Raw genomic sequence first — 27,461 nt, 5'->3', positions numbered from 1 at the left:
AATGGGGTTTAAGTTCTTTCCTGAAAGTTCAAATAAGCGTACTTCCTTCTTATTTCCATTGTCTCCTTGCCTTTACACAAGTGTGTGCCTTCTGCAGTATAACCTACCAACAGAAGTGAACACAACGCGGTTCAAACACATTTCAGAACTGTTCCCAAGCAAGATGCTATTCCAAAGTTGTTAGAGCCGTAAAGTGCATTCAACTAACACCAAAACACATAACCAAGTCGCAAACTATGCAAACCCAAAACAGGTTTTCAAACCACACACACTTTTCAAAGCAAAACCCTAATTATGCCTACAAACCCTTTATTACTTTCCTAAGACCAACATGAAAAAGCTCCAGCTCATATTTTGCATCCAGTTTACAAGATACAAGATGCCTTCTCAAACTTTTGGAATCCAGAGTTGAAGTGAAAGCTGCAAGTAAGGAAGGCTCAAGCTCCTTAGGCGAGCATTAGTTGCTATTGCAGAACTCCAACAGCCATACTAGCAGAACTTGCCCCCCTTGTGTGCACCCCATAGACATTACAGTGGGTAAGGTACAAACCAGCTACGTCTAAACTATGAGGCCCAACTTCCAGCTCTTAGTGAAGTTCCCAGTGTGATAAATGGAGAAAGCTGACATATCACTGAATTCCTTAAACCAGGAAAATCCCCCCTTCTAAAATTGCTAGTTGAAAAAGGAGCACATGAGCACAACAGTGGATTTTCCAGCTCCATCCCTTGCAATGAGACACATGAGCCATATTAAGTGCAACTTCCAAAAAAACCAAGCATGGAAAACATCAGCTCCACAGTACAAGTCTGGCAAAGTTCGAATCAACTAAAGTCAAGATCTTCTAATAGGAACTGACAGGGAAATTCTAGCTACTTGTGCTGCTTATAAATGCTAGCATTATCTGGCAAAGGGACGAAGCCACAAAGCTGAGATCCAGGTTGGGACTGAACTTTCCCAGGTTCCCAGGGAGCTTTGGTAAAGGAGTTCAGTTTGGTCCAGGTGCTAACTAAGTCTTCAAGAAAGACCTAAGAGAAGGCCCAAGAATGGTTAAAGGTTCAAAGGAACTCCCTCCATTCAGCCTAAATCTTTCTTTTCAATTAAGAAAACCACAATACAGGATGAGAATTTCAGTGAATGCCATGCAACCCCTTAGTCTGATCCCTGCACTTCCCACCACACATGGTGCCTCTGCTCCATTGGAATATGTAAGAGCATTAAAAAAGGAATAATAAATCTAGAACAATGACCACATTAATCCAGCCCCTGCTTGGCAGGATCTGCCAAAGAACCATTAACAGCCATTGATGCAAGCTCCTAAATGTGGGAGATCATTCATTGACTTCCAAATGATGTCACCCTCCAAATGATGGAACATTCCTTCCCTTTTGTGGCTTTGCCACCCTATTCCTGACCGGCTGCCAGGCAGGTAAACAGAATCCCACTTCATCTGTCTGCAGCTTAAAAACACCAACCTACAGCCTGTCCATTGAGGCCCATGTTTTTCAAGAGGAGTGCTTAACATTGGACACCTAAACCCAAATTTAGGAACATAAATAAGTAACTTGGGGATTTTTAAGCCTTTAAAAGCAGGATTTTATGCTCCACCGTTTTCCCATTCCATGCCGTTCTGCAGTAAGGAACTTGAGGAGAGGGAGGGGAAGCCGGAGAAGGGGGAACACTGTGCTCTCTGGCTTTATTGTCCCACAGACTTCAGTCCACTTGCATACGACTGCCTAAAGAGCAATTCTCCTTCACTAAACCCTCCAGCTTTTTGACGTTTAGCTTCATTCCACATCCCTGGTGGAATCCCAAGGAGAACTCACCAAGGGATTTAGCAGGGGGGTGAAAGAGTGCCTGATATGGTTGAGAACAGACACTTCAATGTGCTTTAAGACAAGCAATTGCACCTTGTCCCTCTTCCCAAGCCAACAACTCTCCAACCCTGAGGAAGCCTTCTGATGAGTATGTTCTGGAAAACTTATGACTCCAACTGGTTTAATGCTTTCAAACAGGAGACTTCAAATAGCAAACTTCTGATCAAGCTGTTCTTGGCCATCTCTATTTATAGGACACAAGTAGATTTCCTAGTAGCTAAGTTAGCAAATGCAAGCTGGGACCTGACACCATGACAGCACAGCTCCAGCACCACCACCATGGACAACAAGTCGGATGCAGGGACATTTTCTCATCATTTTGTTCACAACAGATCCATGGTGAGGGCTCAAGGGAAAACAAAGGAAGCTGCTTGACCTTTGAGTGGGAATGTCAGAAGTACTCACCCTCCTCCCACTGGGGTCAAAGGAGAGTAGGCCAACACTTTCACAAAAGTCTTGCCTTATATGTATCAATTTCAAGAGGGAAGAGACTGAGGAGTGAGCAAAAGATGCTTCCTCATGTGGCAACAGCACCTCGTTCCTGGTAGAAACCCCCTTCTCTACTGCCCATCCAGCATGGTGATGAGCTGCAGACCACTTCAGATACAGCCACACAGATCCTTAGACTCCCCTCATTTAGTGTAGGGGCAAAGCATCTTCCAAAGGGATCTTCCACAGTGTCAGAACGCGTATCCCCACCTGTATGGCTATAGTAGGACATCAAGGCAACCATCACCCAGCATGAGCTAACTACGTGCCAAGAGTTAAATGGAATTAATGCAGATATTAGAGTCATTTCTCTGTCACACAATAAAAAGCATTTTTCTGTATCTATAACATCAGCAGGATCTTGCAAGCACTGGCCCAGTTTTATGTGGACAGGCATATAGCATTGCTACTGTCTTCACTAGGATCAGATTTAGGCCAAGACTCAAATTCAAACAAGACTTGACTACATTAGGTTCAGGGTTTGAGCCAAAGCACTCTCCAGCCAGACGTTGCTCACTTTGTGGTTTAAATGTTTAAGTTGCCTAAACCCATAGACATTGCAAATTGCAAACAGTTCCAGTTCAACCTCACTTTTGAATTCTTCCTTTAAAATTCTTGTGCTTCTCCTTATTTAGTCTTCCCTCATCACTATTTTCATACGTTATTCACATCAGAAAGAGTGAGTCACATAAAAATACATAAATAGCTACTTACGGTACAGGACAGAACCCCTCAATACTTTCTATCTGCTAAATGCCTGATTGCTATGTGTCTCAATAGATTATTTCCAAGGCAAAGCAAGTTTTGGGGGCAGGAGCATTGCCTTTTACCAAAAATAACCCATGGCAAAACTTCATAAGAAGAAACAAACAACTTGAGACAATACAAAATTACATATTTTAAAGTAATTTAGATAATAAGATGTTATTAGAGTGAGCACCAAACAGCCCAGGTGAATTTGGAGCTCTCAGGCAGCTATCTGAGAAGCCAGGTTCAGCTAATTCAGTCCATACCCAGCACTTCTGCAGTATGTTGTTGTCTTTCCCTAAAACATATGCACAGCAATACGTGTGTAGCAATTTCTTCCTATTTCTATGCTTGAACAGGTCAATAAGCATGGTGATCTATACCTTTATACCCCCAAATCCTACTTTGGCATTTCACCTCTGCTTAGCTGAGCCTTGAGCTCATGCTGTGGCTTGTTTGCTGCAAGTCTCAACAAGCCCTAAGTTGACCATGCATTTAGGAGCCGATTTGTATTTTATGTTGGGATTCATACACAGAGTGTTTTGACCCTGATTTCCACAGAAGCGGACTCAGGAAGGCTGCTGCTCCCAACAGGATAGGCCAACACAAGCATGCAACTCAGATCTCAAGCAGGGGCTACTTTATCTCCTGCTTCTTTGGGGACTACTTTTACCTGGCTGGGCTGTAGGCATCACATCCTTTCTTATCTCACCCTGAGGATGAGCTGTTGGATAGGACTCCTTAGCTAAAACCATACAGCTCCAGGTCCCCTGGAGGCAGAGACAGGACGCAATGGGATCTCAGTGCAGTGGAGGCCTCCAGCACCCAGCAAGATCAGATTCTGGCACTGAAGGGCTCCTTCCCCTGAATGCTTATTCCAAAATGATTTGCAGATTCTTCTGGAAGTGCAGTGGGAATGAAAACTAAACATTACTAAAAGAAAAAAAGCAGTGAAAACACATTTTCAGTTCAATTTCAAAAAGTCAATGAGACAACAAAATATGGAAAAGTTGTTCCAGATGGCAAGAACATACTTGAGGAATTTCATTTAATCACATTCATGCAAGATGTTTTGATTTGGAAGACATCTATCAAATACATACTTAATTTAACTGTCCTTCCTACTGAAGGCAATGTGAAGCTCCCAGGAGCAGGAGAGGCTCTGTGTGCTTTTGTTTTAGGTACAGAATTCATGGAGCTGCCAGGCTTTTCATTATTCTCTTGAGGAAAAGCCATGGCTCACCAGGACACCTCAAGAACATGTCCATTTTGAAAGCAGCCCCAAGGCCAAGACAATTCCCACCTCCCATGCCCTCCCGGATAGGGAGGATGGGCTGAGTACAGGCACCCTAAATAGATGTGACAGTCCCAACTCCTATAAAATCATTCCCATTCAGCAAGCCTCCAGTGTTTCACCCCAAGGTAATTCATAGAATCCTAAAATGGTATGGGTTAGAAAGGACTTCAAGATCATCCAGTTCCAACCCCCTGCCATGGGTAAGGACACCTCACACTAGAGCAGGCTGCCCAGGGCTCTGTCCAGCCTGGCCTTAAACACTGCCAAGAATGAGGCATTTACCACCTCTTTGGGCAACCAAATGGATGCTCCAGAGGTATCACTAGGCAGTCCTAAAGCCCCTCCGAAGCCTCTTGGAAAAGTCAAACAAAAACACTGAGGTTCCAATTGGAGAGGAAATTTCATGTTCCATCCGGGTTTTCCCCACACTGCAGTCATTGAACCCTCCTTCCAGAAACACTGTTGGTTCCAAGATGACTGTTTCATTATGTATGTGTATATGTAAGCTGCTCCCCATAATGAGATAGGAGAAGTTCCACAGACCCCGCTTGCCTTAATAATTCTGTTTATCAAAGCCTGCTAAGAGAGCACAGTTAAGATAACTTAGCACATGCACAGGTCAGTATCACAGCTATAGCACAGATCTACATTTCAAATACATTTCTCGTCTTTGAGGCCATAACACCTCTCAAATAGAACATTACAAGTAGATTATTTACAGAGGAGTTTTCATTACAAGGTGAAACTTAGTTTACACCCATAGTGCACATCAAAGTTCTTGAAAGATGTGGAGAATTTCAGTCACCTCCAAAGCACTGCAAACGCAAACTATCTCCTTGCATACCTTCTTCCTACAGCTGTGCTCTGAAGGGAGATCTACATATGCATACAGGTATGTCTGTTAGCTATTACTACAATAACTGCAATAAAGCCCTTCGTTTGGTGACTGTCTGTTCTACGAAGTGAAATAGGATGAGATTTAACTTGCCAGCTGCACATTGCACTTCCTCATGTCCCCAAACACTGATTTTGAATAGCCTATTTATCAGATGTGTATCTAACTCCTATTCCACTATGAGGACTAAAGAAGAATCTCCAGTCTCACAAATAGCCCCCTCGTGGGGCATTACCATCTGTTCTGATCATTGCAAAGGGTCCCTCTTTCCTTCTAGTCCAACACCCACTGAAGCATTCCTTTCCTAACTCTAAAACAAAAGGCTGGAGGCTTTCTTGACTTGATTTATATACAAATACATCACCAATTAAAAGGTAACTGAAGAATAGAGCTGGCAATGGGATGCCTCCTGCAACTTGAACTGCAGCATTGCTACCATGGCATTAGAATAATTAGTTCATCTACCCTCTAATTCACCTAATTTGCATTGGCAGACTGGGAGCTGCTGGCTACAACATTTCTCATTGAAAACTCTGCTAGGAGAAGGGAAAACAAAGAGGGATTTTGCCACACCACCCACCCATTCTATGCATAACTTTTCCCTCCTCTCCACCAGCACTGGAGTTATACTCCAGATCCACTCTGAAAGTAAAATTTGGTTTACTGAAGTAAACCAAACCCATGCCTTCAAATATGCCTCATCATTGCAGCCCCTGCTCTTGTTCCACTGCCAGGCTGAGCTCAGTGAGACGCAGCAAGCTTCTGTTGAAGGGAAGCCTTCCTCTTTCCCTTCTATGCAACATCACCTCTGCTTGCAAAGGGTCTGCGCCAAGTTCAAAAGTTCCCTGATTATTCCTCTTGCTATTCACACTAACAAAGGCAGATTCTCCCTTCTCACCTAAGCTGCTCAGGGGGATGGAACATCTGTGCATCAGAAACAGGCGGTACAGAGGAGCTCAAGACTAAAGGCTGCACCTCAGTAATGCCTTCATATGACTCAGATGCACATTTCTTGCCATCAGGAACCAGCTATTCCTCTAGCACACCTGTGCAGCCAGATGTCATACAACAGGAATTCAAGCCATTGGAAAGATCTCCTACAGTCTGTAGGCTTAAAAAGGCAGGGAGACAAAAACTGACAAAGATTTGATTTTCCAGGTAGTTCAAGAATCCGACAAAGCCCATACTGCCTTTTCAGGGCTTGTATTGATCTATAGGCCCAAGATTCGTGACAACCCTCATTTGTCAAATCAAAACTCCATTTTAATTGCTTCCATAAGATGAAACCCACCATTACCTATAAAACCAAGCAAGCACAAAGCATACAACCCATAGCAAGCACTTGCCAAGACGTTAGCCTTCAGCACTTCTCTTTAGACAAACATAAGGAAATGAGATAACCTTTAAATCAGTTCTTGACATGTACTAAATCTAAAAAAATTAGGAAGATTCTCTGGAAAGAGCTGTATAATTTTAGCACTCACTGTATTTTTAGCATATGCCAAGAATACTTTGCATAACTCAAAGAAGGCTTTCAGGGATTTTGTCAAGCTTTGAAAGACTGGGGTTTAGGTTAAAGGGCAGGAGAAGTAGTAGGTGGATGGCTTGAAGCAGGCAGGAAATACCCACCATAAACTAGTCAAAGCTGGCATCACCTGGGCAACACCCTTTTATTACCCTCATCCTCTTACTCTTCCAAAGCAGAGCCTGGGGATTCACAAGAAAGCAAATTCCTTCTCCCACCCACCTCCTGCTGCTCCTAAGACACAAAGTAGGGGGCAAGAAACAGGATGCAGTCTGCACAGGTATTGTGGAGCAGCACAATTGGAGCCCTGCACTAGGACAGGCTCACCCATTCGATGCTCCCTTCTTCACAGAGATGTTCTGTCATACATCTTTCATTTGGATACAGAATTAGAGCACCACAGGAACTGGTGGTGTCAAGAACAGTATAAGGAGGTAAAACAGGGAATGTAGCTGCTGCCCAGCAAGAGCCCATGGAGACCTTCTGCACCTATGGGGTGCTCCAGTTGAAGCACTCAGACGTGGAGTAAAAGATTCATTGGAAACCTCTTCTTAGCGTGAGCAGTTTACCCCGAAGAGGAGATGGGTTTCACTGGGAGGGAAGGGACTGCAGGTGGCTGTTCCAGTGTGAAGGCACAGAGCACTCCTTGTCCTTCTGCACTGCTCAAGTGTGGTGAGCAGCAAGCACCACAGGGCAAAGGCACCCTGGCTTCACAGACCTGCACTAACACTGATGTTGGTCACAGCACCACACAAGCTGTTTGCAGGAGGTGTAAAGGGGCATCTTGTGCTACAGTCCAAGACAACGCACAAAAACATCATGGACTTCCACACAAAGATGGAAACCGGACCCAGTAGATACAGGTGACTACAAGAATTTGCTTCCTGTCACCGATATGGCAGCTCAGCCTAAACTAGATAGGCTTAACATCACTTCTAAATCAGAGAGCAGCACGAGCCTGAAGGAAAAGCAGACAAGGACAAAGGAGTGCACAAGGAGAATTTGAAAGAGGTTGCACTCCTGGACGATGACAGCAATTCTGAGCAACTAAGAGGTACAACTAACAACTTTCCAGCTAAAATTCCTTTAAGCTGGACCATGAAGCCTGAGGCAAAGTCAGAAGAAGAGTTAGATGCCACTCACAAACTATACAATTCCTTGTGACAAGAAATGAAGAACTGCCAACACATCTCTCCCCGTTTCTCCCCAAAGCTTCCCAGGTCTGTGGAAGCAGATTGCGCTGTCATTTGCTCTTCACTAAATCAAGGAATTGCTCTACTCAGTTTTCCAAGACCAAAAGTGCTAACCAGAGATTCATGCTGCTTGAATACCACCCAGTTCAGCCCGTGGTACCTACAAGTTCAGTATCTGCATTCTCTTCCTCCTCCTCAGGGCAATTCCTATTCAGAAATACTAGCAGCTCTCAACTCTTTGTACTAGTTTCTGTGGATCACACCATCCCTATGCACCACAATCAGGAACTTCATTTCAGAGCAAGATGCATTAGAGCAGATCATTGTGAAGAACAGAAACAAGGACTTAAGTTACGCATTACCTCATCTTCCAGCCCTGCACTTTGTGGAGTCACTTTCATTCAACATAAAGGCTTTAAGCACAATGACACAAGTTTCACATCTTTGTTTTTGTCCCGTGTAACAGACTCCGCAACAGGCAGGAGGGCAGGAAACCACATCCCAAGGAGCTTGCTCAATACCACCGTGTAAGAACAGACCTAGATCCCAGAGCAAGTACCTCCTGTGCAGGAGACATCACTGATGCACACACTCATGAAGTTAAGGCAGAGAATGTTTGGATTCCCTCAAGATGCTCTCAGAGCTTTGTGGTGACCCAGCTGGTCATTCCTGCTCCTGTTTGTCCCAGCAGCGGAGCAGTCCACACAGCGCAGTGGTTATGAGTAAGGAGACATGTATGTGCTTCTGTTGGCAGGATCTTCCCAGAAACGCTCACAGAAGCCAACTGGAACGCAGAAAGTCTGGAGGCTTCTTTCAGATGTTATACATATAGATTTATAAATCCCATTGCAGATGAAAGCTTGGAGGGAGATTTATTTTCCTCAGCCTTTTGATAACCTCCTGTAGACAAAGAGGTACAGAAGCTGCTGCTTAGCACAGGGTGCACTCCTTGCATGTATTTAAGGATTGTAAATAAGTGTTCCTTAGCCAAATATTTCCACCCATGGGGTGATGTGTTTACATACCCTGTGGTACAGGATCACAGTATAGACTGGGGATATACTGTGCTTCTAATGTTTAAAGCCTAACATGCCACATGCTGGGAATCAGGTAGCCTCAATACGAGTGACTTCACTGAGAAACAGCACTCCAGATGCGAGAGAGCCTGATCTTCCCTTTTTAGAGATGACTTCCCCCATGATTCCCTTTTCCCCTATCTAGAAACCTGAAAATTAAAGTTACAAGAGGCCTAGCCAGAAAACAGAAGAAATGATGTAGCGTGCACAATATGGAGCGCATTCCGATCAGCCAGAAAATAGCTACCAAAATAACATCTGCACTTCTCTGGAAAGAAAAGGGTTTATTTTTCAGAGCATGGGGATGAACCAACACATTCTGAATACACAGAGCGCCTAAAGATGGAAACATGTAGGCTTAACATTGTTATTGCCATCCCAACCCTTGTACTTCCAAGACTTTGGTGTGAGAGCAAGAGACACTCAGCTTGTACATTAGGGCTTATGGGAGACCAAACGCAAGGCAGAAAGTACGTCAGGAAGAAAACTTTCGTGATATGCAGTCAATTGCTTCCACAGCAATGTGGGTCTCTTCCTTTCCATCCACAGCACTTCAGCAATCCCCTGTCATTGCACCCAAAGTACTTCCTCATGCAAGAGGTGTCCATCTTCATATGTGGGAAGCTACAAGAAAACTCAGATGTTGAGTACAGCACGTACCCAGAGCAGTATTTAACCATGCTTCAGTTCCAAGGTAGAACTGATGCTGACCTCAGCTGACTTGCCCAAACCCTACAGAGCTCCTCTATGTCCTTCCTCCCTGTCCTTTTTTCTTACCAAAGCATGCTTTGAGGTCACTTTCACCATGTCAACAGCAGCAAAGGACAGGCAGTGCTCAGAACAAGGCAATACTGGGACAGGCAGCCAGGGCTTGTGTGGCTTCTTGTCTCCATTCCCTCTGGAGAGTCTTTTACAGCTTGTTCAGAAAGACATCTTATGCAATCCCAGCACTTTAAGGATCAGTTTGCCCTTAATGCTTTACCTAGACATTTGAAAGGCAAGACTGTAATTTCTCACTCTATTCTGATACAGACCTTGGCACATAGTACTTCAATAATACCTTACTGCAGACTTTCACATCTATCCTACACTTTAAAACCTTGCTTACCTAAAAACTGGAGTACGTTGTGCACCACTCCCCTTAATTGTTTCTAAAGGCTGCTCTTACCCACCAAGAGAACTGGCAATAGGTGCAAGAAAGCATTTTGATTCCTCAGGAAAGGCAAGAACCTGGTCCACCCCTTCCAATTGTTGCTAAGCACTCAGGGATGCTTACAAGGCAGCTCAGGCACTGCCTTGCTAAGAGAGAGTTGATACACACTGGTTAGAGCTAATTAGGCAGAGAGGAGTTACTACTGTTGCTATATAAGAGCAAAAGCAATAGATCAAACTCAGATCTTGAGCTCCTGTAGTAAACACAAAACATATCAGGAGTTGCTACTGGCAAGCCCAGCATCTCAGAAACATGGGAATGTGCTTGTGACCCCATCTGCAGGCATCCTAACAGCTTCTCTGGAATGTCACAAGCAAGGGGATGTCCTAGAGAATGGATGGGAGCCCGGCTGCCCCGAGATGAGGGAGTTTCCTTTGAGTCTCTGCCTTACTGCAGCAGCATCTGGCAGTGATGCTCTTGTTAAGGCTGCTATTTATAAAGCCTGATTGTTTCTTCAGGGACAGCTCCTGGCATCCGAGGCCTCAGGAGAGCTGGAGTGATCTGGTTAACAAACACCCAGCAAGCTGGGAAATCAAGGTTGCTTTTCCTTTATAATGCAGCAAACTGAAGTTATGACTTGCCAGGCTCATTCTGGCACCCTCATCATTCAACTACAGTCCTAATGCTTTCAAAAAAATAATAATTAAAACCCCACCAAGCTTAATTACCATAATTATGGCAATCCTCTGAGTGAGAGGGACTTGAAAATAATGAGGCGAAGGCACACAGCTCCAACTACCCCAATTCACAGCATATTGGGTTTGCAAGACAAGCCTCAGCGCACGCAAACTTCACTGGCACCATCGCAGCAGAAGGGACGAGCCCACCTCGCGTTTAGGTTTTATTCCAGACCTATTGCACCCTCTTGTGCCGAGGTCTCAGAATTGCTTTGGCTCGGCTGGCTTGAAACTAGCGGCTCCGCAGCCCTTGACCTTCAAAGCAGCTCTCCTGCTTTGCCACCGGCTGCTGCAGACAGCATTGGAGCACCACGATGCTGGGAGATGCTGTAAGTGTCTAAGTGACAAGCTTATGTCTGTGCAAGACTGAGTACCACTGACTTCAAGCTTTTGAGGGCCCCTTAATATCTTCATTTTGTGTGTGTGACCTCATACTTTTATTGAGCTCAAACAATAGTAGAAGCTTTATAGAATCACTTGGTAAAGAGAGCATCCCACGGACCTGCCCAGCCAGAGTTGAACAGCATCTTTCCTGGGAATCCTTGGAAGGGAAAAAAGCCAAGCATCTATAAACACAAAGAGGATCCCTGTAAAACATGAGCATTTCTTCTGCACTGGTGCAGGGGTACCCCATCCAGTGTTTGGTGATGCATTTTAAGGCAAGCACAGAACTGGAGCAAGTTTAGAGGAAATGAGGAGGAATAAGATGTGTGGAAAACACACAAAGGGCTCAGGGGGTATCCTGCCTAGGAAAGAACAACGAGCTCCCCTCTGTCTTCAATGAGCCAAGAGGGAACAAAACCAATTTTTCCTCTCTGCTCTCGGTTGATAGGACAAGGAACAACACCACTAATGTGAACCACGGGAGATTAAGGTGAAATATTAGAAAGACAGAAGTCTCCTCAGTCAGTCTGTTCAAGCACTCCCCCTCTGCAAATTAAAAGCAGATTAGGCAGGTATGTCAGGAATAACAAGGTAGAACAGATCCTGTCTGGAAGCAGCAGGCTGAATTCCATGATTTCAAGGTCCCTTCCAGGCTTGTTGCTATTGTGTTCAGCTCTGGAATTGCTCCTATCTGATTAACAGCGGCTTAATTCAGAGTACCACACACAAGCTTGTCCAACAGCTACATACACAGGTTCTTCTCTGGCAATCCCATACACAGCCCCCAGGGCTGTATCTCCTGCTGGTAACACCAGTGATAATGTTCATTTGCAGCTCCTGATTGCTGTGAAAACAAAGTATTTCTAAACATTTCACTGCCTTAATTGCACATCTTAGTCCAAATTAAAGCCTATTCTTTACACGGTGAAATAGTTCAGGAATAGAAGATCCACAAGTGCCTAAATCTGACTGAACACAAAGCAGGATCCTCAGCTGCTGTTCTCAGCAGTGTCAAAGCTTCCCTTAAGCCAGTTTCAGCCCTTCCTTTCCTGAGGATGAAATCTAAAGAAAATATACTAAAAGCTAAAATATATGGGACAAGATCACCATAATGCCTTGGTTTAACAGGGATAACCTTCCTACATCTTTCCCTCCTGAAGGCACACTGCTGCAGCAGCAGTGGGGGATCTGATGGGCTTTGCTAAGCACTGATGGGGAAGTTTGCAAAGCCTGGCTCAGGGGGCTGCAACAACCGAAACTGAATTGCATAGCAATCCATGAATCAAAGCACTTGCAATTACCATTTCAAGGCAGGTGAAACAATAAGAAATAATGAACAAAGCTCCGTCTTCGCTGATGCACTGTGCTTGCTGCAGGAACTGCTAACTGGACACATTTTACCCAGAGCCAAGGTGATTGCCTCTGATAGCCCCACTTAATCAAGCCTGAGAAAAAAGGAGACTGTCATCTCCTGTATTGCAAAGCACTATTTCAAACCTCCCCCAACACACACCCAATGGAGCTTTAATAGTCTCTGTTTAGATTTAAACTGGGATAATAGAAGCCACAGAAGAACTGGGTCAAGCTGTGTGTTGGCTTACAGACAGCGCAGTTCTTGAAGCCCTCAGCATGGGTTAAAGAACCACACAGACAAGCAACAAAGCCACATCACACTTACATGGGTTTGTAGCACAGGAGATGAAGCTCCGCATTGAGGACTTGACAGCTTTGACAAGATGTACATAAAAATTCATACTGCAGACCTGGGTTGCTGTTGTAGTATTATTATTAGTCAAGTACCTGAACCGTGGGTTCCTCCCCCCTTAAGCAGATTGCTGCATCCTGATGACAGGTTCCTTCAAACATTTCTTAGCAACTCCTTCGAAGCAGTCACAAACCACAGGCTGGAAACCAGTGGTTTCGGGAATTCCCTGGCATGCTTTCCTTTGTCTCTCAATTCATCTAACCTCTGGGCTATTGCCCATCTGCAAATCAGCCACCTTGAGCACTCAAACATGGTCTGAAGTGTGCCACAGCTCAGAGGGACAGTGTTCTTCAGTGTCAAAGCCAGCACCATGGAGGCCTTTCAATAGGAGCAGCAAAGCTCAAACTAGGCTCTGAAGTCAACAGAATCAACACGGAGGAGGTGCTGAAGCACCTGGCTCCCATCAGCATTTCTATACTCAGACTTACAGAGAGGAACTGAAGCATTGAAGGATGGGGGAACAACTAATCTACAAACAAAAACAGGCTGAGAACATTGGGGCTGCTCAGCCTGGGGAAGAGAAGCTGCACGGAGACCCCAGAGCAGCTTCCAGTATCTGAAGGGGGCTACAAGGATGCTGGAGAGGGACTCTTCATCAGGGATTGCAGTGATAGGACAAGGGGAGATGGGTTCAAATTAAAACAGGGGAAATTCAAGATGGAGATAAGGCAGAAGCTCTTCCCTGTGAGGGTGCTGAGGCGCTGGCACAGGGTGCCCAGAGAAGCTGTGGCTGCCCCATCCCTGGCAGTGTTCAAGGCCAGGTTGGACACAGGGGCTTGGAGCAAGCTGCTCTAGTGGAAGGTGTCCCTGCCCGTGGCAGGGGTTGGAGCTGGAGGAGCTTTAAGGTCTCTTTCAATGCAAACCAGTCTGTCATTCTATGAAGGCTCCAAGGTATAGGCTGGTCTTTTGGAGGCCTTCAGCCCCCCAAAATTGGCCCTGTTTTTACTTCCAGGTGCAAGGCTCGCACCATTGAGCTACTGATGTTACCTAACCCCACACAGCAACTCATTCTGAACAGTGCAGGCTGTTGTGCAGGAAGGACCATTTATTCAAGCTGCTTTTGTCATAGGACTGAATAGAAACAGCCTTAAATGACAGTGGGCTTTTGGCAGGACAGGTACAGAAACTCAGCAAGTGTTACTCAACCCCTGCTCCTCCCAGCTCAGCCTGCTATTAACACATACACTAAATCCCCCACCAGCAGTACTGGAAGCCATGTAGGTAAACTGAAAACAAAGCTGGCCCTTTCAGATGAGCTAATGGAATAGGAGTGCTCGCCTGCAGGAGAAGAGAAAGGGAAGGGAAACTAGCTAAGTCTTGGGCTCTGGGGAATCGACAGCTGGATGATGTCTGGGCACCCATCTTGCTCTTGTTCTCCTGGAGCCATAGGGCATTAAGCTCACATCCATGTGGAGCTCACACTGCCTTGGATGTGGTGACAGGACCCAGCCACACCCCTGCTGCAGCCCCACAGCAGCTGCATGCAATGGCCAGGACTGCAGGCTGAGCTCAGCAAGTTGCATTTCAAGCACAGCACCATTGCAGCCGGGGTTCTCAGCTGGCAATGGGACTCGTGCCCCAAAGGTCACCTTCTCCATCCCCTGAGCTGGGAAGGAGGGAGCAAAGGGGGAAAAAGGAGGAGCAGAGAGAAAGAGAAGCTGATTCTCACCACAGCTGCAGGCTCCAACTCTAACTGCTAACCCCTTTGCTCCTTGGAAAGCTAACCCCCAAATCCCTAGGTGTTTCATTATCTCTTCCACTGCCTCCCAGAGTTTCTCTCAGGTAATTGTTCCCACATAGCATCTGCTTCAGTTTGAGCCAGCTTCCTCCTTCACTGAAAGGTTTTTCAGCATAAGTGAGATGATGGCTTTGCTTCGGCTCCCTCTTTCCCTGCACAAGCAGTAAGAAGTCTGAGGGGTAAATAAGCGAGTTTGTGCAGGGACAGAACTCATACCCAGTCAGAACGGAACCACCATCCCCAGGGAACCTGTGCTGTTTGCAATACCAAGACACAGACAAAGCACAGAATGAGAAATAACCTTCTACCAGCCAGACAACGTGACCAGACACTCAGGCTCGCCTGCAGACCCCATCCTGCTCACACACACAAGATTCCTCCAGCTCCAGTGAGAACAACAGAACTGTCATTCCCACATGGCTGCTGGTAAAAGCAGGGGCTTCCAGAGAAGTCGCTATTCCTGCTAGGAACAGCAGGCAAAAGGAGCTGAGAGAACTTGCATCTCAGGTCCTGGTTAGGTCACTGTAACCCTCCCAAGACAAGTGAGGGACCATGAGCTCATCCCTTGGCAGGAAGGCACTGACTGTAGTTTGCAAGACTCGGAGTAATTTGTGTAATTTAATGCAGAGAATTAAGTCCTGGGCCAGGGTAAATCAGAGCAACATTCATTTTGCACTACTGAAGCAGGTGGGTCAGTCTGTTAATAAAGAACTGGAATGCTGAGAATTTCTTCTGTTCACCTTGAAGACAATCCCTGTAAAGCTATATACTGGGTTTAGGTTGCTGGAACTGGCAACTAACTGCTACCCAGTCAAAGGCAAAGTGCTCTCCATCATATCTTTGTCCAACTGGACCTAGGTAAATGGAAAAGAGCAGAGAAATCACGGTTCAAAGGTATCTTAACCAAGTTCTTAGGATGCTCCTGGATAATCATCAATCTCAACAGGCAACTCGTTACAAAAATCATGCTATGACTGACTTAAAGTGTAACAGCATTCCCTGGGGCAAATTCAGTGTTACTGTAGATTCTTGGAAGCACCTCCATAGCAGAGGGGAGATGCTCTATTGGACATCTCCAGCTTTGCCCATGAATAGACTCAGTAGCAAACAGGAACACTTCACACTAGTTTCTGCAAGGAGTATGAACAGAGAGCCCCACTGCAACGGAGCATTCGCAGCAGACCAGGTTGTGAACACTATTCAAAAAGAACAAAGGGATGAAGGAGGCTGAGCAATGCAACACCTGTGCTGGGTCATGAAGAAATGCTCCCTTTCACCCATCCAGGCAGCATTACTTCTCTTAAAAGGCAAGAGGCCCATCTGAAAAAAATCAGGCTCTTATCATGGGCATATCCGTGAAGGTCCCCGAGTCTGGGTTCACATCACTGAATTTGGACGTTCACCCCTACTGTTTTCTTCCCTATCTCCTCACTCAAATAGGCTGCTCTGGAAGCCGGAAGGGTTGCTTCCAACATGCAGACCCAAGAAAGCTTAGTGTATCCTCCTAGGCTAGGTTCCAGAAAGAGCATGCTCTGCCTAGCTCTCTTGTAGTAGCTGTAATACCACCTCCCAACAGAGAAGGACACGATTCCTCCAACCCTTGCCATCAATCCTACACCAACACCACTCCATGTCAAAACCACCCCAGCTTACACACAAAAATACCAAGTCCAAAGGTTTTACACTGAGCATAAGGTTTATGGCCATGACCTACAGCCACCACTGTGTCTGCCAGTGATTTGCTTTCATAGCAGCAGGCTTTTGGATCTGCTTTTAAACTGAAGTCCAGCAGCCGAGTAGGTGGCCGCTTAATATCTCTGGGTACTTTCAGAGAAGATTAGGTGAAAGTCCAAATCCAGGCCGACATTCCCCCTCTCTGAGAAACAGGCCTGCAATAAATAAGGCTGTGTGCAAGTTGTTGTTCTTGCTATATGGTGCTCTGCTCAGGCACTTACAGCCAATGTGTTCCTCATTAGCACTCTGGGAAGCTGTGAGTGCATCAGGCTCTGTGTAGCCCCAGTTTTAGGCTGTCCTCAAACACATGGAAACACTTTAAAAGCAAGAGCCTTGGGACCTGTGCAAGGGTGACAAGTGACGAGATGAGGAGAGGAGACCAGAGCCAGCCCCTGACAAATTTGAACCATCCACTCTTTAATCCACAACAACCCCAAGAATTGATGCTAAACAAACGTAGCCCTTTGCAGAGAGGAGATTACATGTGTAATGGAAAAATTACAGGTATGGGGAGCCTGGCCCACAGAAATTGGTTCAAATTAAGGGCCTTCAGTTTGCTTCCCATGATTAATGGAACTTCCCCTACACGACTCAGGCAACATTTCCACCCCCCTCCAAGCCTATTGAGAGCCCCTATTTTTTTAATTTAGGGAAAATGGAATTTTAAGACTTTAACATTTCCATAACTTACTGCGTTAAGGATGTGAAAGGATCACGTTATGGATGTGAACTTAATGCCCTATGGCTCCAGGAGAACAAGAGCAAGATGGGTGCCTTCAAATCTCACACTTGGGACTGCCTTTAGGCCTTTTAGAACCTCAATGTTTCTATGATTTTCTTCATAGCACCATTGCAGCAAGAGGCAGGAGCGATGCCACAGAGCACTAAGCTGACCATTAGAGAAGGTGGCATCTCTCTGCTCTTGGCCTGATGGATCATGGGGATGCCCAGCCCTTTCCATAAGCAAAAGGAAGCTCACATAAGTGAATTTCTAATGGCACAGTTGAGCCCAGCACTAGGCAAAACAGCAGTAGGCCATTAATGCAACCCCACAGGCCTGTAAGAGTTAAAGCTGTTGGAAGAAACATTTGTACATGTGTTTTCATGCCAGTGGAAACATAAGACAAAGTCTAAAATCTGCACTGGCACAGCAGGTTCAGCTTTGATCTCAGGAGGTTCATTTCCTTCATTAGGCTTTTCCTAAAATTCACTTTTATGAACCCTTTTAAATTCCCCCCAACCATAAAAGCCTTTTCAGATTCATTCAACACAAGGGGAGGGTAAGGGAGGAGAATCTCATTTAGTTGCCACTAAACATTACCTGAAGCTGGTGGTCATGTACAGGGGTGCTGGAGCTGTGCACTGTGCCTGTCACAGGAACAGAAGGAGGGGAAAACCCCACTAAGGCAAAAATAAGGCATTAAAAGGAGCACAGGGAGGAGGGAGAGAGGAACAGAAGCACAAAGCACCAAGACAGAGAAAGGTGATGAAGCACAGGGAGGTCTCCTGCAGAACTTGGAGGGTCACTGCTGGGAAACAAGCAGTTTCCCCATTTCATCTCTGTAAGCTGATCAAACCACCCATGTAGAGGTCCTCAGTGACGCAGAGTAGTGGTGGTCTTGCCAGCACTGGGGTAAAGGTTGGACTTGATGATCTTAAAGGTCTTTTCCAACCTAGTTGATTTTACGATTTCAGGTGTCTGCTCTGTAAATGCAAAATGACAACTCCCTCCACAGAGCAGGGCTGCAAGGCTTAAAATTCCAGACTAAAGGCACTGAAAGGGGGTTCAGCTTCCCATTACCCAAATTCCAGCACCACCAAGGTGCTTACAGCATTTCTGCAGGAGATTTCAGGCCAGATCTTAGGCAGAAGCTCTTCCCTGTGGGGGTGCTGAGGCGCTGGCACAGGGTGCTCAGAGAAGCTGTGGCTGCCCCATCCCTGGCAGTGTTCAAGTTGGACACAGGGGCTTGGAGCAAGCTGCTCTAGTGGCAGGGGTTGGAGCTGAATGAGCTTTAAGGTCCCTTCCAGCACAAATCAGCCTGGATTCTATATTTATGGCTGCTGTTCCTATAAGGAGAAGCAGGGGAACAGAGGGGCACCTTCTCTAACTGCAGCAGGGATAGTTTTAACTCTGTTTATTCATGATGGGCTCCTTGCACAAAAATCATATATATGTCATGGGCCCTGTATGCGAACTAAAGGTTAAGTGTTGAGTTCACTTCTCCAAACGGAGGTCTGGGTCCTTCTCAACAGCATGCCACCTTACACCACTAAAGCTTTTTCAATAATAAGGGGTACAGAGTCTTGCCTGGGTTGCCGAATATAGTCCCTCACTCTTTAGTCTACTGGTCTGTATCATTCTATTCACAACCAGCAGCTTCATTTTAGCAGTAGTGTGTGGCTTTACCCCCACTACTGTTATTAAAAGCTGCTTATTATTAGCCAGTTACTGGGAGTAGTTTAAACAATAAAACACTCAGAGCAAATTGTAAGACTATTCACCAGCTCACTGGTGCGGATGAACTCACTTCAGTCCTTGGAAACAGAGATACTGTTCTTCATTAATAACCTGCGTTCAGATCCCTGCTTGGGCACCAGTGAGCCCTGGGGGGCTGTGTCCTCTGACACGAGGTAACAATCCCCATTCACACGCTCTGCCTGCTTCTAGAGAAAGAAGTTGCCATTTCCAACCAGTTTCCACGGGACAGATTCTGACCTCAGCCTAAGGAGCACAAGCCATGAATCCACACAAGGAAGGCTATTCAGTTATTCTAGTTTCAAACCTGAGGTTCTGCCCTGCCTTCCTTTCTTGGTGTTCACTTACTTCAGTGTGACATGAACACAACTGGATTTAACAGGACCCAGGAAACACAGGTCTCTGCTTTCCTGCTACATCAACCCTAGGCCTCCCCCCGGCCCAAACTCAATTTCAATTACATTTAACAAAGCTAGGTGGATGGGCAGCGTGGAGACAGATGAAGTTCAGTGCAGACAAATGCAAGGTAATGCACTTAGGAAAGGCTAATTTGAACTACACGGGGAAAAAAAAACCCACCCAGAATGCTTCTGCGAGATAATCATCTGCTGTGCACAGAGAGGGAACTGAAAAGACTAATGGAAAGAGATGGCAAGTCCTTCCTTGGGAAGCTGCTCACCACAGCTCGCAGTAATCTGAGCTCACCCCAAGTCTTGCAGCACTGCAGCAGCAGAAAAGCTCTGGGAGATCAGAGACTTCCACACAAGTACAGCTCGAGCAGAGTCTGAGTCAGGAAGGATGCAGGAAAGAGCAACTCTGTGTGAGCCAAAGCAAGCTGGGATGCTCTGGGTACCAGCTGCAAACCCCAGGGCAGAGAATTCTGCCCAGAAACACATCAAGTTTCAGTCCATATGTCTAGGAGTTGTGAAGCCCTGTACAGACACGTCAGCCACTGGTAAACAAAAACCCATAATAGGCTCACAGTCATTTTACAGACTAGGATCCTGTACCTACAGATTCCTCCACCACGAGATCTTGGCATGAGAGCACATCAGCTCTCCTTATAGCAACACAGCTCTGAGCCCCAAACCCTGTATGCTGGGGAGACAAGCCCAAGCCAGGGTGGACATGGACACATAAACGGCTGCTCCAGCCTATACTTGTCACCACAAGAGCCAGCCAGAAGCTCAAGCTCTCTGTAATGCCATCTAGATTTGCTGAGGAGCAAAAGATACTGCACGTGGCGCCTGTCCCAGGGAGCATCCTGCTTTCCATCGCCACAGCTCCTGTCCACGCCCCAGGGGAGAAGCTACATCACTGCTCACAGCTACACAGCACGCAAAGGAGAACATCCTCACTCTCCACCTAGTGCCTTAAGCGCTAAGGTCTGCCCTTCCATACACCTTAGAAGGTCAGAGATGACAGCAACGCCAGGGCTTTACCACCCTTGCCCGACTACCCCATCAAGGAAAGGCTGCACCGCAGGCCCCATGGAGCACCTCCCAGGCTGGCTCCAGGTCAGGAAGCCCATTTCCTGAAGTGTGGAGCCATCTGATGGCAGAAGCAGGCAGGGCCAGTCGAAGCATCCCAAATGCTGCCCCGCTTTGCTCCATTCATCTTCAGTAATTGAATGCATGCCCCGAGGGGGGTGCTCTGTGCAGGGGCGAAGGGAAGGGAGGGGGAACGGCATTTATATTTGTCTGCACAGATTTAGTTTGTCTTTATCTGCAGCTATTTTGAATGTCATGGGGAGTTAATGAAGACATGTTGTGCATCTGCAGCACATGGAACAACTTCTCTCCTGTCTCAGCATATTAAACTCTTACTTACATTTGGAGTTAGAGGGAGAGAAAAGACAAACAAAAAGGGAGCAATAAAAGGAAAACAAAGAGATGATGCAGTAGAAGAAAAGAGGAAACTCCCTTTATTTCAGGTCTCGAAGTTGCATCCCAGCATTTTCCAGCCCCTCCATCTCTGTCTTCATTGGAGTTGTCACCCCAGAAGAACCGTCCCAGTCCATAGGAACAACCCAACCCGTTTAAGATCACACAGTCCACTCCTCACCACAAACACCAGTCAGGGGAGGGCACAAGGCAGCTGTATCTGAGCAACCAGTGGCAAGTGGCACGTCCCCAAACCCTGATGTAATGTACCTGCAAGTGGAAAGAAGGAAAGACAAGACATCTAGCAGCACCCCAGGGCTCCCACCACAGGCACAGATATTGCTCTGCAGCTGGGTGTTTTTAGTTGCTCTTCCTGAACTACAGACAGGAAACTGAGGCAGAGAGCAAATACAGGCTCAGATCTATACAGCCTCTCTCCTAAGACAATTCCTGGCTTCCAAGAGATGAGACAAAGCAGTGGCAGAGAAAACCCCTTTCTCTAGGATATCCCTTCCTCAGCTCTCCTCTTGCCCTCTTGGGAGAGGCAGGAGCACAGACCTTCCTTAATCGTGGATCTGCTCTCTTACAAATTAAGGTCTTCCCTTTCCTGGCACTTCCCATCCTCTCTCTCCCCAAGGCAGGATCTGGCACACCATGGATGTTCTGGTTTGGCCTGCAGTTTTATTTAGACTGCTCCTTGCTTAGGGGATTCTCTGTTTATATCATCAGAGGGTGTTAATAAGGGCAGAATGGTTTCCAGATCCACACCAGCTGACTGGATTTCCTGAACCCACGCCATCTGTAAAAACAGAAATGTTCCCTTCTCCTTGTACACACAGATAAATGCATTAAGGCCAAACCTCCCGGGGCAGGAGTACAGGAGAGCTTTGGACTTCTGGCCGACTGAAACCCAGCGAGCTCTGGAACGAGGTGCACAGCTACCATTTGTACTATGGAGGCTCAGCTGAAGACACGACAGATCTCGTCACTCTGTGGAGCAGACAGAAGAGTTTGACATTTTAAAAGAGCACGCTAAGGAGTTCCTGGCACCTTGCAGGCACATCTGACACTGACCACCTTCAGAGACACAGGAAGATGCAAACTCAGGCCCTGGCTGGTATTACAGCATTCACATGCCCCTAGCATCCAGCTCTTCCATATTTCAATGCAGGCTTTTCTGGAGTCCCTCACTCACCAGCTACACACGAGAGCACAGTGCACTAACCCACATGCAGAGAAGCATCCCAGCAAGAGGTGCCTGGGAGATGGGACACTCGGGTTTACCAACAGCCTAGGGTCTGCCAGCAAGAAGGGCTTATTTCTTGTAAGCCTGACACCAGTTCAATAACAAACTCCCAGTCTGGAGTGAGCTGTGCACACCAAACTGGGAACTGGAAATGTGAATTCTCAGCCAGGACTGCTGGCCCCTCCACCCTGATGCTCATCAGGCTGTCGCACACTGCAGCATTATCTAGGCACTGGCGTGCAGACATGAACACAGGGCTCGATGAGCTTCATGCTTCCACATTAAGTTCTCCCCACCGAACACAGCTCAATGCTGCCCAGACTCTTAGGAAGGAAATGACAGCAGCAGTACAGCCCAAACCCCTCATTATTCTAATACACCAGCACAAAAATCACTCTCAAGTGAAAACAGGCTAAAGCATCAAAGTTAGTCTGGCCAAAGTCACAGCAGGAGGCAGCTTTGAAATACTAAAAAGCAAGCCAAGAGGGGACGGGGACAAGTCCAAGAGTTAAGTCCCTTATCCAGGTACCTGCACCCAGAAGCAATATGTATACTGGGTTATCCCAGCATGTCAGTTTGGCAAACTGCATCAGTTCAACACATCTGATGAGCTCTGCAAGGAAGGGGAAGGACAGACTTTACAACCAGGAGCCAGAGCAGACCTACACAGCCTACCCTCTTCCAGCAGGAATGAAGTGCCTCTTGGGCTCAGCCATAGCATGTCCCTTCCTTCTGTACAGGTTTTCCTGTTGTTAAAACTAGTCCTGTCACAGGAAGGGATGAAGCAGCTAAACTGGAATAGCAGTGAGCAGCCAATCCACAAGACCTGGGGACTGCTCCAAATCACAGCAACTCTTAGGCAACAGAAGCATGTATCCCACATATCCATCATATCCCAGCTACAGAACCAGGACACTTTTCTATCCCCTTCCTCTTGAGAGTGCTCATGTCTGAAGTCTGATCTGGGGACAGACTGGTCTTTATCGACCAGTTCAAAGTCACCTTATAGGTGAGGGAGCACCTAAGGGAGTGACACCACGCACCATGGTGGAGTTGTTTCATCCCCTAGTGCCATTCGCTCCATGAACAAGGAGAAGCTGACCGCAACATACCTAAACCTTTTAGTTTCCAGACAGGCTTAACATCACAGCCCTTTCAATGCCAAGCCACAGTGGAAATGAGGATATTCCCCTTTGGAAGCTTCCCTTCTTCCCCACCTTACTGAAACCCAAATACCTGGTTGTTTTCTCTCATGCAAATAAAAATGCTTCCTACAGCTCCCATACCGCAAAGGACACAAAGCATCAGTAGTCTAATTCACTCAAGTGTTTTTTGTTACAAAATTAAGCTATGCACACCTCAAAACTGCCTGCACCCTTACACAGAAGCACCTTGCATATGGTATCTACAGCACTCAAACAGGCAGCCGTGCACTGACCATGGGGGAACAACAGGACATAAAAGCTGCCTCCAGCTTAGCTTCAAGTGCAAAGAACCCCTGTGTGTTCACAGCAAATCCAGGCACCGACTTGGTGCTTGTGAGGGATTTTGCTTTGTGCTAGCATAAGTGCCGCAATACTGAGATTGTCAAGGTCTTCGATCCTTCATGTGCTCAGAACTGCAACTTGAACCCTAAAATACTGCTCACACTATGCCAAGGCCTTGCTTAGCCTATGACAACCACCTACCTCAATTAAAAAGAGCAATTTGCTACGCATTATTCTTAAAGTCACCAAGCTCCAGAAGAACAGCCCTGCAAGCACTGGCTAGCATCCAAAAGCACTCCATTATAAACAATCTTACTCTAGTACAGAGCTACACTAATGCATATACATGAATTTCGTAACTTAAATCCACATTATGTAGCTTCCATCCCACCAAATCAGAGTTAACAGTTGTTGCAGATCCCAATGCAATACATGAACACTATATCTCTGTATTTTACCTTCACTAACAGAGATCTGACCATCCAGTTTGATTTCAAGAACTCAAATTCATGACACAGCAAAAGTCACTCATTTTTCAATAATCCAACTCAGTTTTCCACTCTTCATTTTGTGTTCAGCAGAAAGGGCCTTAGAAGATCACAAGTATTAAACTGCATTCAATAGCAATGGCCCATCTAATCCAAAAATCCTCTCTCAAACAATAGCCAAGAACAAGCATTCCCATTTTCAACCTCTTTATGCTTTACCCAGCCTCCCCAAAGTCACTTTATATGGCTTATGGCTTAATTTTAGTTTAAAAAAACATTCCCTTCTGCGGTTTTCATTTGTTCTTTGGTTTAAAAAACCCCAACAAATTACTAAGTGTATTACACATGGCAGAAGCTTCCTTACCCTGGCTTTATTTTCATACTAAGGAATTTATCATCTATAGCAATATTATGACCTCATCTCTGCCTCAGTTTCCCTAACACACAACAATTGCTTCGGTGATCACACAGTAATTGCTGCGATGGCAGAACCAGCAATCACCCTTCTAACAAGCAAAGCATTTCATTGTTTCACACCATTGATTTCTCCTCTAAAGTAATTAAGAGCATGAAAGACAGGAATGAGCCTCATTAGCTCCCACAAGCACAGGCATCCTCCAGCTCTTCCATGAGCCTTTCCAAGGAGCACACAGACATTAAAGCAGCAGCAGGGTGTTAGCTGCAGAGAGGGTGCATTCCTTGCTCTGCAAGCTTGTTGATCTCTGATAACTCATGTGCAGCACCAAACACAAGCACTACTTTGGCACTGAGCTCACTAGATAATATCCCAACAAAAATCCTGTGTTCCAGCCTGTACAAACTGGACAGATAGAGAGAACTGCCACGCAAGAGCTACCCAGAGCCATCACCCCATCACCTCCAGCTTCTCTCTTTCCCTTAAAGCCCACTGACAGTCTCTCAGGCTAAAGCAAGCCTTTTGCCGGATCTCCCTTATCTTATTGTACAGCAATTTGTTGAAACATTCATAGGATCACTATGCATTTCATTTACCCTTAAGGCCAACCCCTCTGCTTATTAAATTAAGAAGATGAATGAGGGATTTGCTCTCTTGCTAGCAGCCCAGGGGATTCATTAGTCAAGTAAATGATTGCACTTGCCTCAAGTTACGCTACTGCAATGTTTGTAATGTGTCTTCTGATCTTAGCTCCCCATGCACTTTTTGGAAACAAGGCTTGCTTTCATACAGGTCACATTTAATTCCAGTCATTTGACTTCAGCAAATGGAAATAAAGGCCTCAAACGCACCATCCTTTGCTCAGCCCTCCAAGCATTTCACAGAACAAACACACAAGGGGAAAACCAGGAGCTACATGTAAGTTAACAGTATTCATCCCAGTTACCATGCTAGCACTGACAAAGTGCTAATCTGGGTACACAGTAGCACAAGCAGTAACACAACTGCATTGGGCAGAAGGGAGCACTTCATCCCACCAAGTTAAGAGCATGATTTAAGCGTGGAGGTAACTTAAAGTTCCCTTTTGCCTTCCACAAAGGGCACCGGCTCTAACTGCATCCAGAGGACATCAGCATTTCTGAGACAGTATTAGGAAAGCAGAAAGGAAACAGCGCTTCAGAAAAAGGATAAAATTCACATCACAGTTAAGCAGCACCGATGGGAAGGGTTGGGAAGGGAGTTGAGCACAAATGAAGTCCAGGGAATATTGGCCAGTTTTGCAGGACTGTTCCATCAAAATCAGAACCTGGATGAACACACCACACCAGCACAGTTGGGTGAGCACTTTCAGCAACACATGAAGCATCATATTGCTACAAGAAGATAAGCAAATGGAAGATTGCACATCTTTAAATCACTTACAGGTTGCACTGGCTTGTATGTGGGCTATTGGAAAGGCAGTCTGTCACCTTCAACACTAGGTCAGTGTTACAGCAAAAGGCACAGCTTCCGGGTAAAGCACCTGCAATGAAACATATTCCATTTTTTAGGCATGACAACAGCAAGAGCCATGGTATCTGTCACCCAGTACAACCCCTAGGGGTGACTGTATTCTTGCTACAAAGCTACACAAGTAGACTGAAACATCAGAAAAACTACCCAGTTCTTGAAAGCTTCCCAGCAAATCTGTAACCAACTTTGGAGCTGCTCTTCCCAGCACTGCACCTCAGTGAAGCAACACAGCAGCAAACACCCAGAAAGGCTCACTGCACTGAAACGCATCACACCCGCAGAGGGAAAGGGATGCTTTCTGCAGCCTGGCAAAGGAGAAGAGGGTGTGCACTGCACAGCAGAGGTACGAAGAAGCATGCAAAAATAGAGGGGCTATTTTAACAGCAACAGCAGTGAAAAGGGAATTAAGATATCTGCGCTAACATAACTGTCCTCTTCTCCTTGTCATCGCCCATGAATCAAGTGCTTGTTTACCTCACAGCTTTACCACAACTTTCTCCCCCGACCTTCATCAGGTTATTTCTATCCTGTCTATAAATAGCATAACATGGCAATCCTGCTGCATCTGCAGGGTGAAGGTTTTAGCCAGGGCTGATTTCACACTATGAACACGCCCAAGGTTCACACAACACAAGGTAGATCTTGAGCTACACTTGCTAAAGCAGCATCAGGACACAGATCACACCGAGGGGCCACTCCAGGAAAGGACAGGAGGGGGGAAACTGCTAAGTTTCACATATACAAGTTCTCTCATTCACCAAGCAGCATTACTGGGACAAAGAGTAACCTTGGACTAGTTTGTTTTACAGCAGACTTTACCATGACCATAGACAGCTACAAAACTCCCTTTCTCTTTACCACTCTGCTTCAAAAGAAGCCACGAAGCCTGTGCCCTATTGCTCATGCTCACACTAACTGCTAGGAGCTCCAGCAACCCTGCAGAGAAAGGGCTCAGAGTGCTAAAGAGGTTGATCTGCGCAACAAAGGCAAAGGCCGGACTCGCCCAGCATGGCGAGGGTTGGGATGCGATGTCCCTCGTCCTGAACACGTGGCTGTTAGCTACACTGGCACAAATAAGGACTCTGTCCTCCGATCTACAGCCCGTTCTACCTGTGACTCTTGCTGGCATCTAAAAGCCCGATTCCGAGCACAGCAAAAGCCGCTACACACCGGGGGGGACCGCAGCTCTGCACAGACCCCCGGATGCCGCACACACACACCCGTTCGACGCGGTGGGAAGCCGTTCAGCCCTGCTCGGGGCACCGCAGCCGCCTCGGGGATGCACAGGCTCCAGCGGCCCCGCGGGTACGAGCGCACCGGAGCACGGCCTGGCAGTGCGCTCAGCG

The 27,461-nt window shown here is 46.3% G+C and overlaps 1 protein-coding gene across 1 annotated transcript in view; it reads right to left on the bottom strand.

Annotated features, from left to right (window-relative positions):
• Window positions 1-26,127, bottom strand: part of PAPPA (pappalysin 1) — a 365,133-nt gene extending 339,006 nt beyond the window's left edge. Inside the window, exon 1 of the mRNA XM_057405883.1 lies at window positions 26,026-26,127. The gene's annotated coding sequence lies outside the window, so the exon portion shown is untranslated. The remainder of the gene's footprint in view (window positions 1-26,025) is intronic.
• Window positions 26,128-27,461: the final 1,334 nt, after the last annotated feature.

This window comes from Pezoporus wallicus, unplaced genomic scaffold, assembly GCF_028554395.1.
Source record: "Pezoporus wallicus isolate ANWC-B61680 ecotype Strahan unplaced genomic scaffold, APGP_CSIRO_Pwel_v1 contig_4684, whole genome shotgun sequence".
Classification (NCBI taxonomy): Eukaryota; Metazoa; Chordata; class Aves; order Psittaciformes; family Psittacidae; genus Pezoporus; species Pezoporus wallicus.
The sequence above is the reverse complement of the archived record's forward strand: the minus strand, read 5'-3'. Positions and strand labels throughout refer to the sequence as shown.